The 23,257-nt window shown below is 40.9% G+C and overlaps 1 long non-coding RNA gene across 1 annotated transcript; it reads right to left on the reverse strand.

Annotated features, from left to right (window-relative positions):
- Positions 1-19,005: 19,005 nt before the first annotated feature.
- Positions 19,006-23,028, reverse strand: LOC105854403. Its single transcript, XR_001146085.1, has 2 exons — positions 20,283-23,028; positions 19,006-20,025 (listed from the first exon to the last, which is right to left on the reverse strand). It is a non-coding gene; the product is annotated as an uncharacterized LOC105854403 (long non-coding RNA).
- Positions 23,029-23,257: the final 229 nt, after the last annotated feature.

A 23,257-nucleotide genomic window follows, 5' to 3' on the forward strand; every position in this document is an offset into this window, starting at 1 on the left:
TATGAACAAGTCCAGTATTAATTGCAGGAGAAACCTCTCATGGGAGACATAGGAGGTACTTGGTGATCTGTCTCAGGATTAATTTGCTGGGAAGTATTCGGGATATGTATATACTCCTAATTTGTTTGTTCACATATTTTCACAACTGTATCGCTCTCTTTATTATCAGTGGTAAGTCTCACTAGAATAACCAGACACTCTTTTGTGGAGTCCAGAATTAGTGGGTACCATAAGGTTTAGGTGCTAGAATTATATTGTGTATGGTTTTTTGAGGGGAAAAAAAAAAAAAAAACATGCAGGCTCTTTGATCAGAGGAGGTGTTAGCGACATTGCTTAGTCTCTCACTCGCTATGTGATTATTTTCTTTTGTAGTTTTGATAAATTAACATAAGCTCACGTATTCAACAGAATTTTTTTTAAGCCCCAGGGTTTCTGTTTAAAAATGCAGGTTAATTCTCAGAGGCTTTCAAAAGCATTTCTGCATCATGCTACTAATTAAGATAAGGTTATCATTTTAAGTTATACCAGGAATGCAATTAGAGCTTCTAGTGAGAACTGTAGCAATCAATTTTATACAAATTATTCAAACCAGGTAAGGTAGAATACAGTTTTAATAGGACAAGTGAACATACTGTGATTTATTAGATAGAATGTGAATTCAAATGACACCTTAACACAGTCTCGGTAACACACCCTTTGCCCAAGTCACTGGGAATCCAGTTCAATAGTCTCTCATCAGAAGAGATTTAATAACATGCCTTGCATTTCCCCATTATTCAGTAGCTGTTATTTGGGACTTGAGAAGGATTTTTGTTTGCAGATTTGAATGGCTTTCAACATGACGAGGTCATCTATGGAATATAAAGCCCAGCTTACCTTGTCCTCTTCATTTGTCTAGGCTGTCGCTTGTCACAGCCCAATCTGTGGGACTTGCTGCTGGTTTTGTTTCTTTTGTGTGGTCTGTAGAGACAGGTGATCACCTGACAGTGTTATTAACTAATTTTTCTGGATTGTCCACCTCTGTTAAAGAGTATTGGCGGTGGACACCAGAATGTACCTGTCTTACCTGCCACCTGTCAGTAGCTCCTTATTCATTAAATGGATAGCTATTACTCCAGGTGTGTATGAGGCTGAGTAGTGCCTGGGGAGGTTGTATATCTTTTCTCCTAACATCACTGTGGATCACCAAGAACTCTGCATGAGGGCATACACATAAATTGCAGTGCACCCGGGCACTCTCTTTTCACAAGCACCTTCAAAATATTTGGAACATCGCTGATTTTTTTCCTAGTTAATTTTTATTTTCTTTTGACATGTTCGATGCTTCACATTTAGCTTGGTGCATAAGTTCCTAAAGATGCACTCTTTGATGTGTCCTTGAACTGCTGTGCTGGGCTGCAATGTGTTAGTGTTGAGCATTTGGCAGTAGACTCAAGATTGTGTGCTTGTGTCTGGAACACGAGCATTCTCCTCCCACCTCCTCCGCCTGGCAAAGGCTTTCCTGATAAAGTGCACAGTAGCTGAATCCTACCCAGCATGATCTTCTCCATCTTCTTTCTCCCCTAACTACTATCCACTGCACAGGGCTTTTCTTTTCTTTTCTATCTTGTAGAAAGGATCCTGTCTCATTTATAACATTAACCTTGATTCATTTTAAGAAGTTACAGATTTTTTTATCTTGCTCTCCAGCATTTTTCACTCCTCTGCTCCTTCCCTTCAACTAATGAACATGTAGGTAGGTGATAAATAAATCTTATATTTTTTTCATTATTCTAACAACTTAAGTTGAAAATTTTCTTCAAAGTATGTATATGAATATGATTTTTCTTCTTTACTTTCTCATTTTGTTACAGCAGTCTGTTTTTTGGACCAGCAAATCTACACGCCAGTGAATGACAGTGGGCTTTGTTTAATTCTTATTCCATGATGCCTTTTAATAACATTTGGTATTGTTGCTTATTTCCTACTTCTGGAAATTTGCAGCCTTCTTGAATTGATGATGTCATTCCCTTCTGGCTTCCCATCAAGCTATCTGGTTATTCATCCTCCATTTCCTTTTCTGAATTGTCCTTCATTGTGAGTCTTAGTGACAATGTCCCTTCGGTTGCAATCTTAGTTTTCTTCTCCCCTCAAAGACCTCCCTCAAAGGTAAATTGTATGTTGCCTAAAATACATCTTTTTTTTTTTAAAGTTTATATTTTTAAAGATTTATTTATTTATCCATATAGAAGTGGGGTACAGGCCAGAGATGCAGGGACGGTGAGAGTATTCACCAGAGATAAATTGGGGAGCAGAACAGGCAGATGGACGAAGTATACTGCTGAGGGGAGCAGCGTGTGGGTCAGGAGAGGTCTGCTGAGCCATGTGGGTCACCTCCAGGGTCAGGGATCAAACTTGCACTGAAGTGGCTGTGGCTAGTTTGCAGTGCTATGTCTTAACCCGCTGCGCCACCAAGGAAGGTCTAAAATGCATATTTCAGAAAAAATGGTTCATCACTCAAATGCACAAAGGCCTAAACATTGAGTTTCATGTCTTGAATGGCCTGATTCTTTCTGTGTCATCCCAGTCCAAACCTACTCCACTTTTTCTGCTCTTTCCCACTTAGGCAGTGATATTGCATTTGCTGTTGCTTGGTAAACTATCCTTCTGTGTCTTTTCCACCTTCAGATATATACCATATTCCTTTAGTTATCATCCAGAAATATAACTAGCCCCAAACAGTTTAGTCTTCACTAGACTGTCAGTCACATATTTCTCACCACCCTGGCCCATTCTGGTTTGTATTTCCAGAAATACTTTTTGATATATCCCACAATAGTTAAAACTGGCTCATATCACTCTCCCCTGCTTAACATTCTTCAGTAGATTCTTTCCCTCCCATCCAGGTTAAATTCAAGTCAGCAGATTATTAACAATTTAGTGTATTTCCCATTAATAAATAAGAGCGCTGTGATCATTTTGTGATTACCCTGATGGGTTGTGGTGTAGATCTCTCTTCCTGACATAGGGTCCCCTCTGGTCTGCAGTGGGCTTACCAAATTTCTGTTTATCTTGCCAGGTCCAGCTTTGTGTGACTTCCCCCTTTGTCTTTTACTTCATCTGTATCTTACCTTTTGAAAATATCTTCTCTCTATGAACATGTGAAGTCACATGCGATTAGAAACAGTGTGCATTGTCTAAGCAGCCTTAGTGCCTAGCATGGTGGTGCCAGACATACTTTTTTTTTTTTTTTTTTTCAGGGACCACATGGTCTCCAGTTCAAACTGGTATGTAGTAAAACAGACACAGTAGTTTGTTGTTGTTTTTAAAGATTTATTTATTGTACATATAAAACTGGGGTATGAGCCAGAGGTGCAGGGGCGGTGAGAGGATTCACTAGAGAAAGATTGGGGAGCAGAACAGGCAGATCGACGAAGTATATTGCTGACGGGAGCTACAGGCGGGTCAAGGGAGGTCTCCTGCACCATGTGGGTCACCTCCTGGGCAGGCGGGGATCGAACTCATGCGGAAGTGGCTTTGTGGTCTTAGTGCTGCACTTTGACTTGCTGCACCACCAGGGAGGGCCCATTGTTGTTTTTTAAGCAAGCAAACACATTTTTCTAGATTCTCTTTTTGGATGAGTTGTCAGCTCCTGTGATAAAAATCAGTTATCACTCCTGATTTTTTTCAATAGGATGCTTTTTGTACAAATGCCCGTTATATGGAATGTATAACATATATGGTAACCCTAGGAGAACGTCTTGGATCCTGTTTATGAAATAAGATGAATAGCATGTATGCACACAAAATTTACTTTGCCTGATAAGCTTTTTAAAACAGTAACCATAATACAGTAAAAATCAAAGTCATCAGGCAACTATAGATCAGAGACATTCTGTAGGGGAGAAGGAGGGAGAAGACCAGGACAGGGTGGGAAGAGCACAAGGGACTACGGTGACGGTACACGGGAGAACTGGTGATGGGAATTTCATGGGGAAACCAGCCATTGTACAAAAATGGATGATGTAATGGATATATTAAAAAAAAGAAATGTTCTTGTCTCCTTCAAAAACAAATAAAAGTACTTTCTTCTGAGCTTTGGGGTAATGGGTATGTCACTTCTTCAACTTTGCAGTGGAAATGTGTTTTTTCTTTGAACCTTTCTAGTAACTTTGCATATTATACCAGGGAGATCTTCTCAACCCCCCTCTCCTGAGTTTCTTATTATTTGCCAGTGGTGCAGACAATCATCAGAACAAGTCAGTTGATGCCTCCTTGTCTTAAATTTCACATTGCCCTCTCTATTGAAGATGATGTATCTCTTGTTTCTCTCTGATGTTTGTTAGGTAATTTATTACCAAGCTGTATTCTAGGGAAATAAGCTTTTTTGTTCTGTCACTATCTGAGAAATATTTTTTGCTAATGAGAAAACTGGATCACCAAGATGGTATATTACATTCTGTGGGGGTTTTGTCAGAGAATGTATTTGGAAAAGATACAAGAGTTCCCCTAGAAAAAATAGTGGGTGCTTAATAGTTTGCATTAATACCTCATCCCCAAATCAACTTGGTATACACTTTATAGGTACCATGTAGCCAATACCAAATTTCAGTAATTTGTTACCCGCTGATCCAAGAAGCAGTTGTCTCTATTAACAATTGCTCCCTATATTTCTGTGAAAGAAAGAAGTGATTCTTACTCAAATTTTTCAAATAAAAATATCAAAAAAGAAAAATAGGAATAGAATGAGTTCATTTTGGTTTTGATAACCTCTTTCCCAAAGAATCTTAAACCTACCTTCACGGAGATCTGGTAGTTTATTTTTGTTATGCTTTTTGACTCTTAAATGTTCCTTGTACCTTTTAAATGGTTTACTATTTACACGTCCAACAGAAAAAAATTCAATATAAGCCATTCTCTTTTAATGAAATATTGGCTTAAATTTTCTTTCATTTTACAAAGAATCCTGCTGTAAAACATCCATATCAAAATTCTGCCTCAATATCATGCCACCAACCTCTTAGGCAGTCAGGAGTATATCTTTACCCTCAGAAACGGGTTTGCTGTATGCTTACTTCGGCAAACCAAAGTATGTCTTCTCTTAATACAAGAATGGAACCTAGTTTGATGAATGCTCTAAAGACCAGGACTGGAGTTTTCTACTCTTTCCCTGGAAGCAGTTTTGAAACCGTGAAGCACTATTTCCTGAACTAAGTTAAGTTAGGGACTTTTCAGGATGTTTGACCTTTCCATCCATGTCCTGTAGATTTTGAAGGTCACAAACCATAATGGAAAGGATTTCATCAAAACTAATAAGGCCCATAGCAAGAGCCAATGGTCATGTTTAAGAATTGTGACATGAACTTTCTGGACAGATTACTTTGCACCTACTTGACTGCAAGATAGATGGACCTTGTTACTTTCCTGAAAATTGGGAATGTCTTCTACCTACAGACAGACTCCCTCTGTTCCACTCGGACTCTTGTTTGTAGCTTTAAGTACCATTTAGGATTCTGCTCACAGTTCCCATGTAAATATTCATTATTTTACCTTTTAAAATGTCTGTTGTTGCCAGTTACAGGTGGAATCTGCCAGCTGCATGCTGAGTTCCAGACCAGACCCTTTACACATCAGTTGTCCATTTTTTCCTGTTGAGTCCTGAATCAACTACAGCAATCCTAATAAACTGAAGCTTCTAACGAGGATTTTCTACTAGGTCCTGATTCCCATAGATAAGTGCAAAAATGCTGTCACCTCGCCCATTCAAAGTAGTTCTTTGAAGAAATTTAAACACTATTATTAATATGCAAACAGGAGGAAAAAGTATATCCTAATAAATACAAAACTTCTAATGAAGAGTTACATCAAGTAAGTCCCCACAAATGGATTAACAGTTAATACAAAATTTTTCTAAAAATATATGACTTGAGGTTACAAAGCCCCTAGATGCTAATCAAGGTGGTCTCGAGGAAAAATCTGAGGCAGGAGTGGAAAATACTTATAATTTGCTAATCAAAAATGTAATCAGTGTATTGTATCCTGTTTTGAGAAAGGCTGCACAAATATAACCAGGTTAGTGATAAAGAATAGAAAAGGAACATCACAAAGGCTAATGTTGATGATGGCTATTTAAGCATAGTCTGGAGGAAACAGATCATTGGCCAAAGGATTTGAATACTGCCAGGATAAGGACAGACAGAATGAGCATCTGTTATGTGCCACGTCTGAAGTCTCCGCCTTATCTACATAGCTCTAGTACATTTTCAAAATAACATTTGAGCTACTCTTGTGTTCTGAAGAAGCTGAATTTTACAGATCAGGGAACTAAAGCTTAGACGGGGTTGAAGATATGCCCCTGTGGTTTTCCTATTACCAGAATTCTTTTATAGAGCTGAGATTTGAACCTAGACTCCAAGACTCTAAGTCCCATAAACTCCCCGACTGTGCTGTGTAACTTTCTCGTGCCAAGACTAGAACCCACAATGAAAAGAAACTTTAGAAATCTTTTAAGCTCTTGTATGAGAGGCCGTATTGTCATCCAGACAAGGAAGTTATAAACCTTGGTCTCCAAATGCCTTTATGCCATTTTGAAAACAATCCCTACTCCCAAGCCAAGTCCCTGAAAGTCATGAATTGTTTTCTGGCCCCATCTTCATTTGTATGTAAAGTCTACCAACCAATTGCAATAGCTTGTCTGGGGGGAAAGTGGGCATTAGAGTTTCTGTTTGAATTGCTATGTCTTGTATGACTCATTGCAAATTCTAGAATGATATTCAGATCAGAATTTGGCTTTCTCTTTTCTTTGCTAAGTAGGAGAAAATTCATTGACATGCTAAGTAGAGGTATGTGTCTTCTTGAAAATACTTTTTTTGTTTTTATAAAATAATGAAAAGGCATATGTGTAAGTCTGTGATATGTGCTTCAGGGTCTACAGTTATGACTAAATGTATAGAACCATGTCCCTTATCTAACATATTCTTCAAATATGTCCATTCTCTATTGGCGACCATGTCTTTCACATACTACATTTTTATTATGCTGTCTTGGATGCATTTTATGTCTTTAGTTACTTTGTAGTAATGAATGATATGTTGTAAGTACCTGAAATATTTACTATACTCCTGTAACTCTGAACTACATTCTAGTATTTCTAAGAATTACACTATCAATAAGCAATTTTAAAAGCAGTTGTTTTCTACAATTACACCTGAAATACTCAGAGTTAGTGTGTTGGATTGTGAATTACCATTTGTATATTGAACGACCATTTGTATATTGAAGTAGTAGAGTGCTCTAATAAACTTGAATCTAACTTTAGAATTTCAGAAACCAAATCATTATGAACTTCGCAGCCTCTGACTATATACTGAATTTTAACTGGGTTATGTCCAAAATAAAGGGAAAGAGTCTCTTGGGATGAAAGGGGGTGTATGTCTCCATTTTCTCTGTTAGATACAGTAGTAAAAATGTTCTTCTAATAATCCTCAAATTCTTAATTGCCAAGCACACTGCTGTATCCATAGTCTTTGCTTGACCAGGAGGAAAAAAGTGGCAAGAATACTTTGGTCAAAGAATTTGAGTAAATCTTTCAAAATTTCTTTATTGTAGTAGTATGGCTGATAGCTCAAAGCATAAAATCAATGTCTATGATTTGGTAGTGATGCAAAAGAAATGACTGAATGAATAAATGAATGGAGACATTTCCATTGCAGAACAATTTTGAATAACTTATGTAGTTCTTTTACCCCAAAGTAGGTGGGGCTTAATCTCCCAGGCCTTTGTGTGGAAGTGATTTCCTTCCAAAGAGCATGGTTGAAGTGATGGAGGAGATAGAAGAGTAAAATCACAGTGGAAACATGTGCCCAGCCACAGCCGGTTGGCCAAGGTCAACTTCAACTGCATATAGCATGTTGATGTTATATTTCCTTAAAATGATGGATGAGAATGACACTGGCTTTTCACCTGTTTGGTTTTCTTCTCCCAAGCCTTTGTAACATCAGGCCATCAGACTGACTCAAATAGAAGGGTATTCTACAAGATACCTGGGGGCACAAATTGTCTTGATAACCCAAAGCAAAGAAAGTCTTAGAAACTCATAAAGAATGCCTTATAAATAAACACAGTGGGGTGTCTTGGATGGGAACCTGCAACAGTGAAAAAGACCATTATGTAAAAACTAAGGACATCTTACTGAAGTATTGACCTTAGTTAATAATCTCCTGCCAGTTACTCATTTTGCAACAGGTATATTTAAAAATAGGCAATATTGGGAACTTCCTACACCTCTTCAATTTTTCTATATATCCAAAAATGTCCTAAAATTTAAGTTACTAAACATTTTTTATTGTGTGATAGTTTCAATTTAATATTATCATTCATTAACAAAATTTGTTTATCATCAGTTTTATTTGTATTTGATAATTAGCGCATGATGATTGGAATTACTCTGAGTTCTGAGACTTTCCTGCATATATGTTTCTATCAGATGCAGAAACCACTGAATCCTGATTTAACTTTTGGAAAACCCTTCTGTCGTTTGTTGTGATGAATTTCCTAAGATTCTTTAAAAGAGTAGAAAGTTGCTAAGGGTATAGCCAGTTTGTAAGTAACAGGACATAGTCATTAAATTAACTTAAAAAATTGGCATAAAATCAAAAGCAGTATGTTTGAGAGCATGGGGCCAGACAATGTGTCTGTAAGATAGACTTTACAAACCTAGTTTGATTAATTTTTGTTTTTCAGAGGATGTGATTCTTTTCTGCAATTATCATTCTGTTCTCCCTGACAGGCCATCTAAAACTGGTTGCCTTAAACTCCCTGTGAATTGAGTTATTCGCAATAATACTCTGTGTTATGAAGGCATTATTTGAGTGGCTGTCCACTCTGATCTGGTTATTTGGAGCTTTACATAAAACAGGTGGTTCTTCCATCTCATCAACATTTCTTATTATCTGGAATCCAACATATTTTGTCCATGGCTCATTATGCTTAGTTCATCAAGCTATGGCTCTACTCTATGGTTTGCCCCAGTTTATTTGACTTCTCTACATCTTGGTCATTTCTCTTACATACTACATGGTCTTTCTTTTCAGGCTTTATTGCAGCTTGTGCTGTAGTGTTACATGTTCATGCATAGTCTGTTGAATTCCCAGAAGGCTTTGTGGCAACTAATTTTGTTTGTTTGGTCCTGAGATGATCCAGACGACTCTGATTCCCATCAGAGGTGGCATTTACATCTTTTGGGCACAGCACTGATGCCCCTTTCCAGTGAGGGACCACCCCTGATGTGCGCTGTTATGGACCATTGCTATATGCTTTTCAATGGTGTCATTCCTATTGGCCCAGAAGCCTGGCTTTGACCCTGTCTGTTCAGACTTCCTCACTGATACACTTTTTTTATAAGATGATAATTGACCTTGGCTGATTTTACTATAACCTCAAGTGCCGAAGCTTTGGAATCAAGAAGAGCTAACTATGAATCTTGCTTCAGTCATTTCTTCTTTTATTTTTAAAGGTTTATTTATTTATGCATGCAGAATTGGGGTATAGGCCAGAGGTTCAGGGACAGTGAGAGACTTCACCAGAGACAGAGTGGGGAGCAGAACAGGCAGATCGATGAAGTACACTGCTGAGGGGAGCAGTGGGTGGGTCAGGAGAGTTCTGCTGTATCATATGGGGCACCTCTGGTGCCTGTGATGGAACTTGCACTGAAGTGGCTGTGGCTAGCTTACAGTGCTGCTTTCTAACCCTTTGCTCTACCAGACAGGGCCTCAATCATTTCTTAACTTTTGGATCTCAAGGAAATCTGTTGCCTCTATGAGCCTGTTTCCTCACCTCTAAACTGAAAATACGAGCAAACTGAGAATATGAGAAAACTCGTAGTCATTATTAATGTCTAAAAAGTCTTCTTATGTATCATGGATTCCTAATATATACTCACTGTCACCAGTATGATTACTTGATTGTTTTGTTTAAGCTCACATTTTTCTCATCTGTCTCTTCCTTGTCGGCTCTCCACTGCTCCTGTCTCTCAGCCCTACATGTTAACTTGTAGATTCACATGATTTTCTAGTCACTGTCTCTATGATATGAGCAAACTTGTCTCTTTTGTGCCCTGCTTTAATTTTCTTTCAAACTGTGTAGAATTAATTCCAACAGTTCTCACTAGTGAAAATGTCATTAGAAGTGTTGAATTTTTTTCCCCTTGCATTTGGCTGGCTGTAGTCTTCATAACATGAAATGTTGGGGAGACTCAAGTTGGTGTTGCCTTAGATTGAGTAAGTTTGGTATCACGTGGGAGAAGGTGTCATACTGATAATGACTGGTCAATATTTTTGAATATTTGAAAATTTCCTTCAGTGGTATTATTCTGAAATCCTCAGCGATAACCTATCATTGTCTTTCAAAATAGATTATGAAAAGCTATAGCCAACTCGATTAAATTTAGGTAAATGATCTATGTTGACAGTCTCTTATCTACGCCACTATAATTTCAGATACCTTTACACTTACATAAATTTTGTAACTTTGTACTCTTAACCGAATAGGTGTACATGATATCAGTTGAACTTAAATTATGTGTGAGTATGTACTTGAGAGGAAGAATGTCAAGAACCCTATTACATATAAACTGAATTATTTTCACAAAGTAGCCAACCATGGAACCACTGTTTACTTACAAAAAATCATGGAGACTATCTCGCATGTTCCCAAATTGTTTGGAAAGTATAACTGTGTTGTTGACCTTGTGGAATGACTTCTGCATCAACCATGTGTCGAAGTACATGAGGATAAACAACATCTCTTGTTCAGATTCTGGCACTTTCCTTCCCTTCCATGTTTTTACATTACTGTAGATACCATAGCACTGATTCAGACAGACAAAAAATGGATAGGGGGCATGCTTCAGTGAGAGGAGCAGTCTCACTGAAGATCAAGATGTATGCCTGCTTCTTCCTTCTATTGCTGCAGAAAGTATCACTGTGTTAGCAGCTGGAGCTCATTCTGTATGCATTTGACATCCCAAACATGACCATTTTAATTATTTTAAAGTTTCCTCTAAAAGTCTGCCTCACTACTTGAATGGTGATGTGGTCATTTGGGCTAATTGCATGTTAGAGTCTCTATTATATTGGTGACAATACGCTAATGTTTACAACTTTTGTTCATATCAATTACCATTAGCACTTAATTATGTAACAATATGCTACCTAGGTATGTTTTGCAAATACCCAAACACTTCAGTCCATCTCCCCAGAGCTCTCTGGGTATGGCCTATGTGAACATCACATAGCAAAGCCTTCTTTGTCAGTTCCCTGTTGTATCATGTGACCTGAAGCTCAGGGTCTTAGCTTGAGAACTCTTCCTGACTTCTAGATAGTGATGTGAGACCAGGACAAGACAGTGCCCTATAGACACTGTGATGGAGCTTCTGAGAATGAGAGAAACTAGGAGGTAGTATGACATGGGATTTCCAGGGTCCTTGCATAGCTGGCAAGTATCATTTACACTTTGAAATTAGAGGACCTTAAAAAGCAATAAAGACCGAGGGCCCTCCCTGGTGGCACAACAGGTAAGGACGCAGTACTGCAAGCTAGCCTTAGCAGCTTCAGTGCGAGTTCGATACCTAGCCCCGGAGGTGACCCACATGGCACAGCAGACTTCTCCTGACCCATCTGCTGCTCCCCTCAGCAGTGTACTTCGTCGATCTGCCTGCTCTTCCCCCCCCCCACTCTGTCTCTGCTGAATCCTCTGACTGCCCCTGCACCTCTGTTCTGCACTCCAGTTCTGTATGCCTAAATAAATAAATCTTAAAAAAAAATTATTCCAAAAAGGCATTAAAGACTGAGATAAAAAGAGAGCAAACTGGATAGTAAGAGTCTGGCTTGTTTTACAGAGGATGATGCTGAGGCCAAAATGGTGAAAGGACTGACACAGAGAAAGCCTGAGCTAACAATGGGTTCTTATTTCCAGAAAATCAAGCCCACCTTTCCCTTTTTTATTTTTAGTTCTTTTGACCTAAGAGAAAAATTGCATAGTCTTAATAACATCCTTAGCGAAAAGATCAACTATTGTGTGCTGTCAGCTTAATGTTAGGACGGCTATATGTGTCCTAGCATCTCATCGTGGAGTTAATTTTACTCTAATGCAAGAACTCAAGTTAAGCTGGTATCCTGTTTTGACCATATGCCATCCCTTCCCTCCCGTCTAAGAATGTGAGTAGTATTCCCATTGTGAGAACCGCTGATTGACATCAAACGAATCTGTTGGCATGGCTCTGGTTTAAAAATGTGAAAGAAACTGGATCTTTTCAACCTAAAGGTTCTCTCTGTATAGTTAATTAAAGACATTTTAAGAAGGCATTTGGATTATGGGAAAGCGATGATATCACATTATGACATTTACTTCATTCCTTAGCCCAAGAATCTCAGTAATTGGTTCACCTATTCAAACCCGTTATTTTATCAGAGGGTAAAGATTCCAGAAGCCCAGTGGGATTCACCTCATTTACCTAATTGGCATATTCTTTTAAAAGCATCTCTGGACATAGGAAGTTTTGCTTCATGCATGCGCCATTCACTTGTTTTGAGATGAGACAATTTACTGTGAAACTTAGCTAACTTCAAGGAAAGTCGTTAGGAAATTCTAGCCAAGGATTTGTATTTATGCTGGTGTGCTAATACATAGATCTTTAATAAATAAATAAAATTCCACATACACATAAACTGCTTACACATGGGATAGCTCAGGGAGCATATTGCCAATATTCTCGCTTTGCAGCTAAGGAAACTGAGGGTTAGTTAAAGGTAAATCACCCACTGACAGAAATAGCATGTTCACAGAAAACAGGTACCAGAGCCCAGAGTTTTTGAATTCCTGTCAGTCATGTTTCCCTAGGCTGGACTATGGTAGCTAATTACAGGTGCCCATTCTCTGTCTTGCTGTTGTGCTATATAGAAGGAATAGGAGTTGACTCACACTCTAATGGGTATACCTTGTCATGAAAAAGATAGACCATTACACCTGTTTCCCAATACAATCATGTGTCCAACAAGGAGAGATATTCCTTCTCCTTTTCTTTTTGGGTTTTTAACACCAGATCTTATATCATAATCAAAAACAATGCCCACAGGACAGAAATAATGACACGATGGCCCCAACTCCCTCCTCTGATGATGGCGGCAGTGGAATCTAGGGGCCCCTTTGTATGGCCAGAGGCCCAAGTGAGCCCACTGAGACCCTAGTGTGTGGTACGCCCTCCGGGAAGGTGAAGGTAGATTCTGCTCCACTAGCTGAAGTTTGGGTTTCATGGAACCAGAGAGCTGAGAGCACTATTTGCTTCATGTGCTCACACTGTGTTCTGTTTTGTGGTACAGACCACTCACAGAGCTGCCACTGAAGTGGAATGTAGGGATCGGGAAAAAAAAAAAAAATAGACGTCATAGAGGGCGGCTAAGGAAACTGCCAGTATTTCTAATAATTGGTAGAGAAAGAAATCTGAGTGGGCGATGACAGCTTCCCTGTAATGTCTGGAGCACCATTATGTAAAAAGCACACTAGACTTGATCTCCCAACTTCTAAAGAGATGTGGGGGTGGGGCAGTTATAACAGGCTAAAGCAAGCTCCCACCACTGTGCAGTGGTTGCTGTGGACCGAGCGTTTTTGAGTAATCAGGCTGTTGCCTTCAAGGATGGGCTGGCCTGCCTCCCTCTATCTCCTTTCCCTGAACTGCTTTTGCGGTCACTGGAGTTGCTTTCTGAGAACCTCTCCATGGAGGAGAGAATTTGAAGGGAAGCATTCCCAGTTCAGATTTGCAGCTGGACCCGTTGACCTTTAAGGTGGCTCCGACACCTGGCGTTTATGTTCTGTTTCTATTCTGCATCAGCTCTGGGTATGTGTCACATTGTTTGAACCAAACAGTGCGAATGGATAGGAGCACAGTTTTGGAATGTTGATGGCGCTCACATCTATTTTGTGTTTCAATTTCTGGAAGCGGTCTTTGTCTTTGAGGCAGTTTGGTCCTTGACCTTCTGTAACATTTGGAACCCAGCCATACTGTCTTTGTTTACTGTAAAGAGCATGGAAAAACTGGCTTCCTGACAGTGCTCTGCAAAGTCTAAGGTCAAACCACTCACAGGTGAACAAACACAGTCCTTCCACCTTAAAGTTGCCATTTGGCCCCTGTAAAATGGACCAGGGCAATAATACTGGGTAACAGAAAGAGGTGAAATCAGTGCCTGCTGGCAGCCAGCAATTAGTCACTTTGTCAGTCTGCTTTGTGAAGAGCTAATCTTAATTCAGTCTCCATTTGCAGAAGTTAGAAAACAAGGCGTGTGATTTTAAGCCTTCTAGCAACCAACTAAATAAACCTATAGACTCAGCCTTTCACTCTTCAATCATCCCATCATTAACATTTCCCAGGTTTGCAGGTAAAGCATAGCATTCTTACTTAAGGAGCTTTAGTATGACCCTCATTGAATATTCATATTCTCCAAGCTATTTTGTTTTTCATAGTAAGATCTCAGTGTGACCCAGATGGTTAGGCATTGATTCAAGATAGCTTATTCATATTTTTGCTAACCTCTGGGAGTCTTGACTGTCATCAAAGGCAGTGGTCCCCTTATGCCAAAGGCAGGGGAGTGTCCTCCAGGGTGAGGATGATGTAAGCACATTGGGAACCCAGACAGTGCCTCATTCATTTAGCAGCCCTTCCATAATGTCACCCTGCCTGATATTGGCACATCCACATAACACCTGTGTGAATGTTACTGACGAAACCATAACCTTGTTCTCAGTGTTAAGCCATTTCCTGCAAATCAGTTATTGGCATGAACCAAGTTCTTGTTTTAATATTTAAATATGATTAAAATTGAACTAAAGGGCTTCCCTGGTGGTGCAGGGGTTAAAGACACAGCACTATAAAGCTATCCCCAGCCACTGCAACATGAGTTCAGTCCCCGCCAGGGAGCTGACCCTCATGGCGCAACAGACCTCTCCTGTCTCTCTCTCTCTCTCTCTCTCCCACTCCCTGCTCCCCTCAGCAGATTTCAGTAAATCTTCCTGTTCTACTCCCCACTCTGTCTCTGATGAATCTTCTCACCCCCACACCTCTGGCCTACACCCCAATTCTTGTATGCAAAAATAAATCTTTTAAAAAGATTTAAAGTGGCACAGATGAAAATATTACCAACATAAGGGCATGTTTTTCCCCCCTTTCCTTCAAGAATAATTTTGGTTTTGGCTACATTTTTAAATTTTTCATTGTTTTTGGTCTCTAGTTTAAGTAGGCTCTTGAAATGCCCTCATTATCTAACATTGCTCTTGAACTCCACTTAGAGATGATATACTGGCCTTTTACTAAAATATATCTGGGTATTAAAAGCCTAATTCTTTACTGCTGATGAGAAAGATTATTAACACTTTTTTCCAGCTCTAATATAAGGCAATAACACCCCCTTTTACTTCCAGAGCCAGAGGCAGTATGTCATATTAACCTTCATTAACTGCCTAAGAAATGAGGTACGTTCGTTAATTTAGTATTCTGGTTAGCTAAGATTGAGTGAGAAGGTTGATAAACTTCGGTGGTTTCTCCATTAGCTACATGCAGAAAAATAAGAGAATGGTCAAGTTTGCTGGCACATTCATTTCATTACCTTGGCAAACGCAGCATCTGCATGAGGGGCCAGGTGTCCATAAGATGGGTGTGCACCTGGAAGGCAAGTACTGAAGTGGCAGGACTCAAACTGCACAAGTACAGTGCTATCAAACCGACCTGAGGAGTAACCTGGCAGGTGTATGGTGGGAGGAAGTTGGTATCCTGGAAAAAACTGGGTCACAGGCAGACTGGGAATATGAACTGTGTGTCTGTATAATTGCATGATGGGCCTTTTCCCTTTGATGACCTCTACAGTAAGAAACTCAAGGTAGAGTCTTTTTCTTCAATGTAGTGTTCGTTTTCATTTTTCCATTTCTAGCCCAACTGTCATTTACTCATTTTTCATTTTTTAAAAAACATCTCAAGCTTCGTACTAATTACAGAGGAAATAGATTCTCACACTCTGCTTGATCCACACACTCTTTGCTTGCTTTATAAGACATGAAAAAACATGGTGTCAGCTTAGCAGCTCCTTCCCCACTCCCCAGAATTCTTGTGTGGCTTCTTTCTTCACAAAGTCTCAGAGCCCATCCCAGGTTTTTCTTCTGCCAGTACCAGAGTTCAAGCACACTCTACTTGGGTTGACTTTGCAGGGGTCTCTTGATGCTCTCTTAGTATCCAGTTTCCTTCCTCTCCAAATCAACCTTAGTCATGGCTGCCACACCTTCATTTTACAGTTTGGTGGTTCCTGTGGCTCACAATGAGGGTAACTATCTATGGTTCTCCTCAGTCTAGTCCCCTGTCTATGGAACTAACTTCCTTCTTGACCCTGATTGATTTCTTGTGCACCTTCACTAAAGAGGGATTTCCTCCTACATTGTTGCTATACCTGAGTCAGTATAGCCTGGTGGTTAATATGCTTGGGAACTGGAAGTGTCCTTCCTCTGACTTGCTGCGTAGGTTTCGGCAAGTTATTCAACCTCTCATTTGTGTTTCTATTCTGTATCATTAAAAATAAATTTGCAAAGCAACGTTCCCATCATAAGATAGTTAAATCAAGCGAGTTCATGTATGTGAAGTGCATAGAACAAACTCCAGCATGTAATAAGTGCTAGTTTTTTGTTATTACCCTTCCTGTTATTGTAATGACCCAAACCCCACCCCCTACAAATCCCAGAATCCTCTGGGGATCTGTCCCCATTGTAGGTAGAAGTAATCTTTTCCTTCCCAGTCCTTCTTTGACACTACTTATCTGACACTCATTAACCAGACAGGCTTAATATTTATGGTACTTTATTTATGAAACTTGAAGAGATAACTAGCAAAGCCAGATTGTGACAGCATGAAAAAAAAAGGTAGCATAGATTCTACAGAATATGCATCCTCTGGGACCTGGGACAGCATCTCATGTCTTTGTTTCTCTTACACTGTATTATGCCTAATTATGACAAACGCTAAGCCACTATTTTATTTTTTAATTTATGGGGGTTGTATTCAAGAGGTCAGGAATGGACCAGTTTACTTACATAGATAATATACAACCAGATAATAAGATGTCTTGATTGGTAGCATCTATAAAAAAGGTAGCATCTGTAAAAGAATAGGAACCATTGGTAGCATCTGTAAAAGAATAGGAACCATTCTAGGTTTTGGATAGAGGTTGTTTTGGGGGCCATGGACCTGTAGTTAGGAATGATTAGTTTGATGAAAGGTTGCCGACTTAAGGGAGGAAGCTAAGAAGACTGTTGAGTATAAAGCCATGAGTACCTGTGCGGGAGGTCTGGAAATGGCAGTTAGAGAGGAAATTTTCAGATTCAGGAATGGTGCATAGAGAAAAAACCCTCAAGTCTTGGGGATTCGTAGAGGCTGATGCTGAGCAAAGCATGAAAAGTCACTTCTGGGTTTCTTTGGATAATTCTGGACATCCAACTTCAGTGAAGTTCATCTCCAGAGGAAAAAGGCTGTGAGCAGTTACCACGAGGGCAGAAACCATGCCCATGTGGCTCACCACTTGGCCCCCAGTGTCTAGAACAGTCTCTGACACACAAGCCAAATCGGAGGCAGATAAGTGATTTGAGTGCATCCCTGGTTACTCTCCTTGATCTCTGCAGAGTGGAAGAAAGCAAATGGTGGACAGTGCCCGTTCAGTGATTTCCTGGTTCTGGTTAGCTGGCATGATGAAGTTTTATGAACGATTTCCCTCACATCATGGGCAGGATGTTCCAAATCAGCAACTTACTTAATTCCAGGGTGAATGACAGAATCTGCAAGACCCGGAGGCTCTCTCTCTCTGCTACATGCCTTAATGCAACTCGTTAAATGTACCTGGCAGTGCAACCCCTCTGCAGAGAGGTGCTCCAGAAAGCAATTGTTTACTCTTGCCCTGCTGAGAAGGAGCGATATCCGTGTGGCTTAAGGGCTCTAGCTGCAGCAATGAACAGTATTAGGAAAATATCACCATCATTTGCCAGCGTGCAAAGCCAAACTGCAAATAAGAGGCATGTCAGTTCAATGAAGCAGAAACATTACACTTGTTTTTAATGATTACTTGTGGGAGAACTTTATTTTTATATGTTTGTACGCCTTTAAATAAGAGATTGCATTTTTTTTTTTAAATGATGAAACTGTCTCCCCTCTTCTCCTTACAAAGGGACAAGCTTTTCCCACTTGGGTGAATATTGCCTGCTTTGCTCTGGGAAGAAAGAGCGGTCTTGGCAAGCATCTTATTAGCTTAAAAATAAATTATTCAGAGTGCAGGTTCAGATACAGATTGCAGGGAGAGATAATAGAATTGGTTTTCCAAGCCTGATCATGCTATGAAGACATGGTGTGTGCTTTTCAGGAATCCACTTAAGTGGAATCAGCTTTGACTAATACAAACTAGAAATAATATTGCTGCCATCCAGCTAGTGTCTGCGGTACAGCATCCTCGAAATGTCCTCAAGTATCCTTGGTTTCTTTCGTCTGTGTAAAGTGTGCATATGTAAAAGTAGATCTGTGCTCAGAGCATGTCTTCAGAGAGGCAGTCTTATTGTTCGTTTAAGGAAATTTCTTGCACAAGGCAGAGGCAGGTATCACTTGAGATCCGGCTCCCTCCGATCCCCCCTGCCTCAGCAAAATAGTTGACCACATCAGCAGCCGATTCCAGTTGTCATGTGATTGCTCATGTGATGCTCGGTCTGCAGCACTTTGGAGCAAGAGCCTTTGTGACTCGGCACTCATGGACAGTCGCGTTCGGGGACTGGGGAGATTTTGGAGGGGGTGGGGAGGCCGATAACCCAAGAAACATCAGAAATAAAAGTCGCACGAAGTACTCTGATCTATGTATGCCTATTTTTGGGAAATTTGATTTTAACTCTTGCTTTTTTCATGGTTTGTGTCTGTTTTTATCCAACCCCGCAGGCGCCAAGCCGCACTGTTTTGTGTTTCTATTTTTTTTTTTTTTTTTTATTCTGAAGCCAGATCGTCTTTCCTCACAGCTCCAGGGCTGCATTGCTGTGGGCACGCCAAGCTTCCCCGGGTTACCTGTGCTGCTCCTGCTGTCTACCCGCCTCGGCTTCGCCACGGTGCACCCGAATCCGGACTGGTTCGTCTGCGCACTGCGGAAGAACGACCAGCTCATGGAGACCTGGCCGGGGCCACCTCGCAGCTGGATGAGGGCACTTGGAGGACAGGACGGAGCTGCAGAAGATCCGGGGTGGGACGATAGAAAGGACGCGAAGGACCGGGGAAGGGGAAGTTAGGAATACCTATGTCCAGTGCCCACCAGTCCACCAGCAAGGCACCCAACTTGGGCTCTTCCGGGGCACTAGTCTGGGGGGAGATCCTTGCTGGGATGTGGTGGCACGTTACCTGAGAATGGAGCTGAAGATGGATAAACCAGGTATCTGATGTATCTGTCTGAAGAGGCAGAGCTGGAGGCAGAGTGAGGGAGCGCGTGAAAAGAAAGAGGAGCGAGGAGAGATGCTGGATGCCGTTGGTCCGCCGCTTGCTCTACATTCTCATTCTAGGGAGGATGGCATAATTTATAACCCAGTACATGGATGGAGGAACTGTAAATTGTAGTCTGGATGTCCCCGGTGCTGTCAAGGAAGAAACTGATGGGCTAGGTGACTGTACCAGAGTCCCCAGAGGAAAGAGCAGCCCTGCAGCATGGATTTAAATGCATGTGCATGCATGTAGAGACATGAAAAAAAAAAAGATTTCTGACCATTTTGCACAGGAAGTCTGTCACTTTGCTGGATCGGGCTTGATTGCAGCTTGTATTTTCAGCTTCAGCTCAACACCCATTTCCTGACTAGCTAGAGAACGCGGGCAGTGCAGCTGCATACAGAATTTTCTCGTTAATGTGAAAGCAAGCCCCCTCAGCTTTAACTCCTTGAAGTTCTGAGTGCTGTGTTCTCTGCTAGAACTGATTGTGGGGCTTTGTTGTCTTCTTCTTCTACAAATCCCTGTAAACACAGCTGTATTCAGTATGGTGAAAAATTCTATCCTGTAAATAGAAATCTGATCAATTTAATCAAAATAAATGTATCCCAGATGACTTTGAGACCAGCTGGCTACCACAGGCTTCAGATGTTAAATGTTCAGAGGAGACAAATGCAGTGTTACATGTTTAAGAATCTAGGATCAGCCTATAATTAAAAAAGAAGAAATCCTTTGCTAAGGTGGGGGCCACGGTCCTACCAGCTCACAGCTAGATGGTTACCTGCAGGTGTGGATGCCATTCGTGGGTTTCAGAGATTGGGGTGTGGCATTCGTAGGGCTCGAGACATGCGGATGACTGTGGCTCGCCACTGTCAGGATGGAGAAAGCAGGCTAATCTAACTTGCCTTGTGGAGAGGCGAGTGCCTAGGGAACAGGCGCTGGGGAGGTGGTGGGCGGCTCTGGAGGACGCTGGCTCTGGCTTCAGATGCACGAGCTCAGAACTGCAGCTCGGCTCAGTAATGTCCGCTCTAAGTTGGCCAGGAGAGTCTCCTAGTTGTCATGGGGAGCTCTTCTGGGTCGCCTGTCTGGCCCTTCCACTGTTTGTTACTAATTCTACAAAGGCAGCTCTGTGTGCTGGATTATGTTTGGCCAGCTGTTGATGCATTCCTGCGGGCGGGGCTGGGTGGGGATCTTATTACTGTACTTTCAAACTGTAGATCTGTGTGCACAGAGTAAAGGGAGGGAATGGAAAGAAAGCAAATTGGAGAGGATCCGATCGCTGTTACTGCTTTCTCCAGAGAGTCCTAGAATGAATCCCGAAAGGCTAAAAATGGAAAGAAAGGAAGAGGGGGTAATTGGGAGAAGAGGAGGAGAATCTAACTGAGCAAGCATATGGGACAGAAAAACAGACTTAGAACTTCAAAGCTGCATAGGCAAGCAGAATGTCAGCAGCTTGTAATTAGCGGTTCATGGTTGCGTCAGTGACTATCTCTCTCCAAGAATAACTATGTGATGTGTGCCCCAGAGTGAAGAAGATAGTCATAACTAAGTTATCAAACCCAGTTCAAACAAGGGCACACGGATTAAGGAATTTTCTATGTTTGTAAATCAAATACTGATGGATTACATATAGAAGACTTGCTGAATTCTACATCACTAACACTGAATTAGGAAGTTGTGGGGGGGGGTATAGTTGGGAAATAAATCTGTGGACCCATAAAAATGCAGATTCACTGTGCAAGAGCCAATCAGAACAAGCTGTCTCGAAACAAAAATTATCCCTCAATGCCTACCGCTGCCTGGCTAGTCTCCTACTGAAGCAACCTCACATCATTTCTGCTTGCTTGTTTTCTGCATGAAAATAGAGTGAATTCAAGAGCTACCTTCAAAAGTAGAGCCACTTGAAATTCTAAAATTTCCAGTGAAAAGTTCAGAAATGATTGCGGGGCACTGATGTTTGTGGCCAGCCTCACCGAAGCCTTGAAGGAGCCTCGGTTTTCTTAAAGCCAATCGCAGCTTGCCAGTCATCACAGGCAAAGGCGGGACTCCATGGTGTGGTTGAGATTTGAAGGCCTGGAGCCCATTCCTGCTTCTTCCCGTGGGCTCAGAGATTTTGGTTATTACTACAACCCCCACGAAGCCATGGTGGGAGGAGCTGATTGGTTGGTCGGCTTAGAGTGTTTACTCTTATTTGTTTTCAGCGCTCCGCCACAACATTCATGTGGTATTTGTATTTGTGTTCACGCTGCACAATTACTCCTGACCCGCTTTGTTTCTCTCCCCAAAGAGAAGTCAATTTTCGTTCAGCTCTGTGCATTTGGCTTTCTGGGTAATAGGTACCTATGTCTTGCCTTCCCGTGTATGCATTTCCCTTTTTAATGTGGATTAGGGAAAATTGTAGGCAGAGAAAGCTGTGTGTATTAAATCAATAGCTTTTTGAATCACATGTAATATCATTTAAATATACTTACTCCGAGCTTGCCAAAGCTGACATTGTCTGAGCCCGTTGAAATTTACATCTTCGATTTAGTCAAGAAGCAGAACCTGCCAGATCAGAAGAGAGTATTCTGTGCACCCAACAGGGTGGAAGACATTATTTTGTTTGTGTTAGTTCAAACAGCTGGTCATTAATGCAGTCCCCATTTTGGGAGTGAAGTGCGGGTGGACATGAATGGCTGCCTGATTAATGCTGCCCCTCCGAGGGTCCTTCACCCAGCAGTGATGCTCGGCACAGAATAATGTAGCGTGATGTGATTGCGCTCTAACAGCGTAGTATGTCATTGTGTCACCAAGCAATTGAGGTTATTATGGGGCAGGCCAGACAGACGGGACACTGGGGTTACTAGACCGTAGCATTTTTAGAAATACAGGCCTGACCTACTTAGAGTTATTCTCCTTGGCTGGCAGCTGCATGGTACATAAAGTCTCCTGATAGGCTGAGGCTGTTGCTAGGGGGAATTAGCATGAATTTTTCCACACACACACACACACACACACACACACTCACACTCAGTGACTGAATGATAAAAGCGGACTGGAATTAAAGAGATTTGGTTTAGTATTATACAGATTTATCTGCCTCGTTTTTCTTTCTCAAGTGCAGAGCAAGGGTGCAAAATACAGATTTTGTTTCCATTTGTTCTTTGACCTTCTTGTTTTGCAGCCCTCACTCCCCCCTGCTCTCCCCCTGCCCACCCCTGATCCAGGAGGGGAGGCCGAACAGGGCAGTTATGAAATTTTGGTTAATCTCTTACTGTTAGGGTCATTGAAACAACATTGCAAATTGTAAAATATTTAAGCTTAAAAACTGCTGGGAATGACTAACAGAAGGTTAGATTATTTTTCCTCTTCTGTGCACTAAGCTGTTTTGAAGTTGGGCATGCATCTTTCATGCACTGTATATTTAAACTCTCTTTCCCTTTTAGGCTTGAACAAAACATTTATATAAATTCTTTTCTATCCAAACAGATTGAAGCTTGCAATCTCTGACTTGTTTAAAATAAGATAGTCAGGATTCCAGATTTGGAGGGGGAAATATATATATATATATATATATATATATATAATATTATATTATATTATATACCATTTTTTATTACAAAATATTTTTTCCAGGCTATTTTGGGTTTGTCTCATTTTTCAAAAGCCGGCCTGATGTTTATGCTCATGGATGAAACTTCACTGCTCACACACACACACCCTCCCACCCCTTTGCTTTACAATAAACTGCAAAACAGAAGTTTTGTTTTTTTTTCC

This window comes from Condylura cristata, unplaced genomic scaffold (genome assembly GCF_000260355.1).
Source record: "Condylura cristata isolate star-nosed mole 26May11 unplaced genomic scaffold, ConCri1.0 scaffold00037, whole genome shotgun sequence".
NCBI classification, from domain to species: domain Eukaryota; kingdom Metazoa; phylum Chordata; class Mammalia; order Eulipotyphla; family Talpidae; genus Condylura; species Condylura cristata.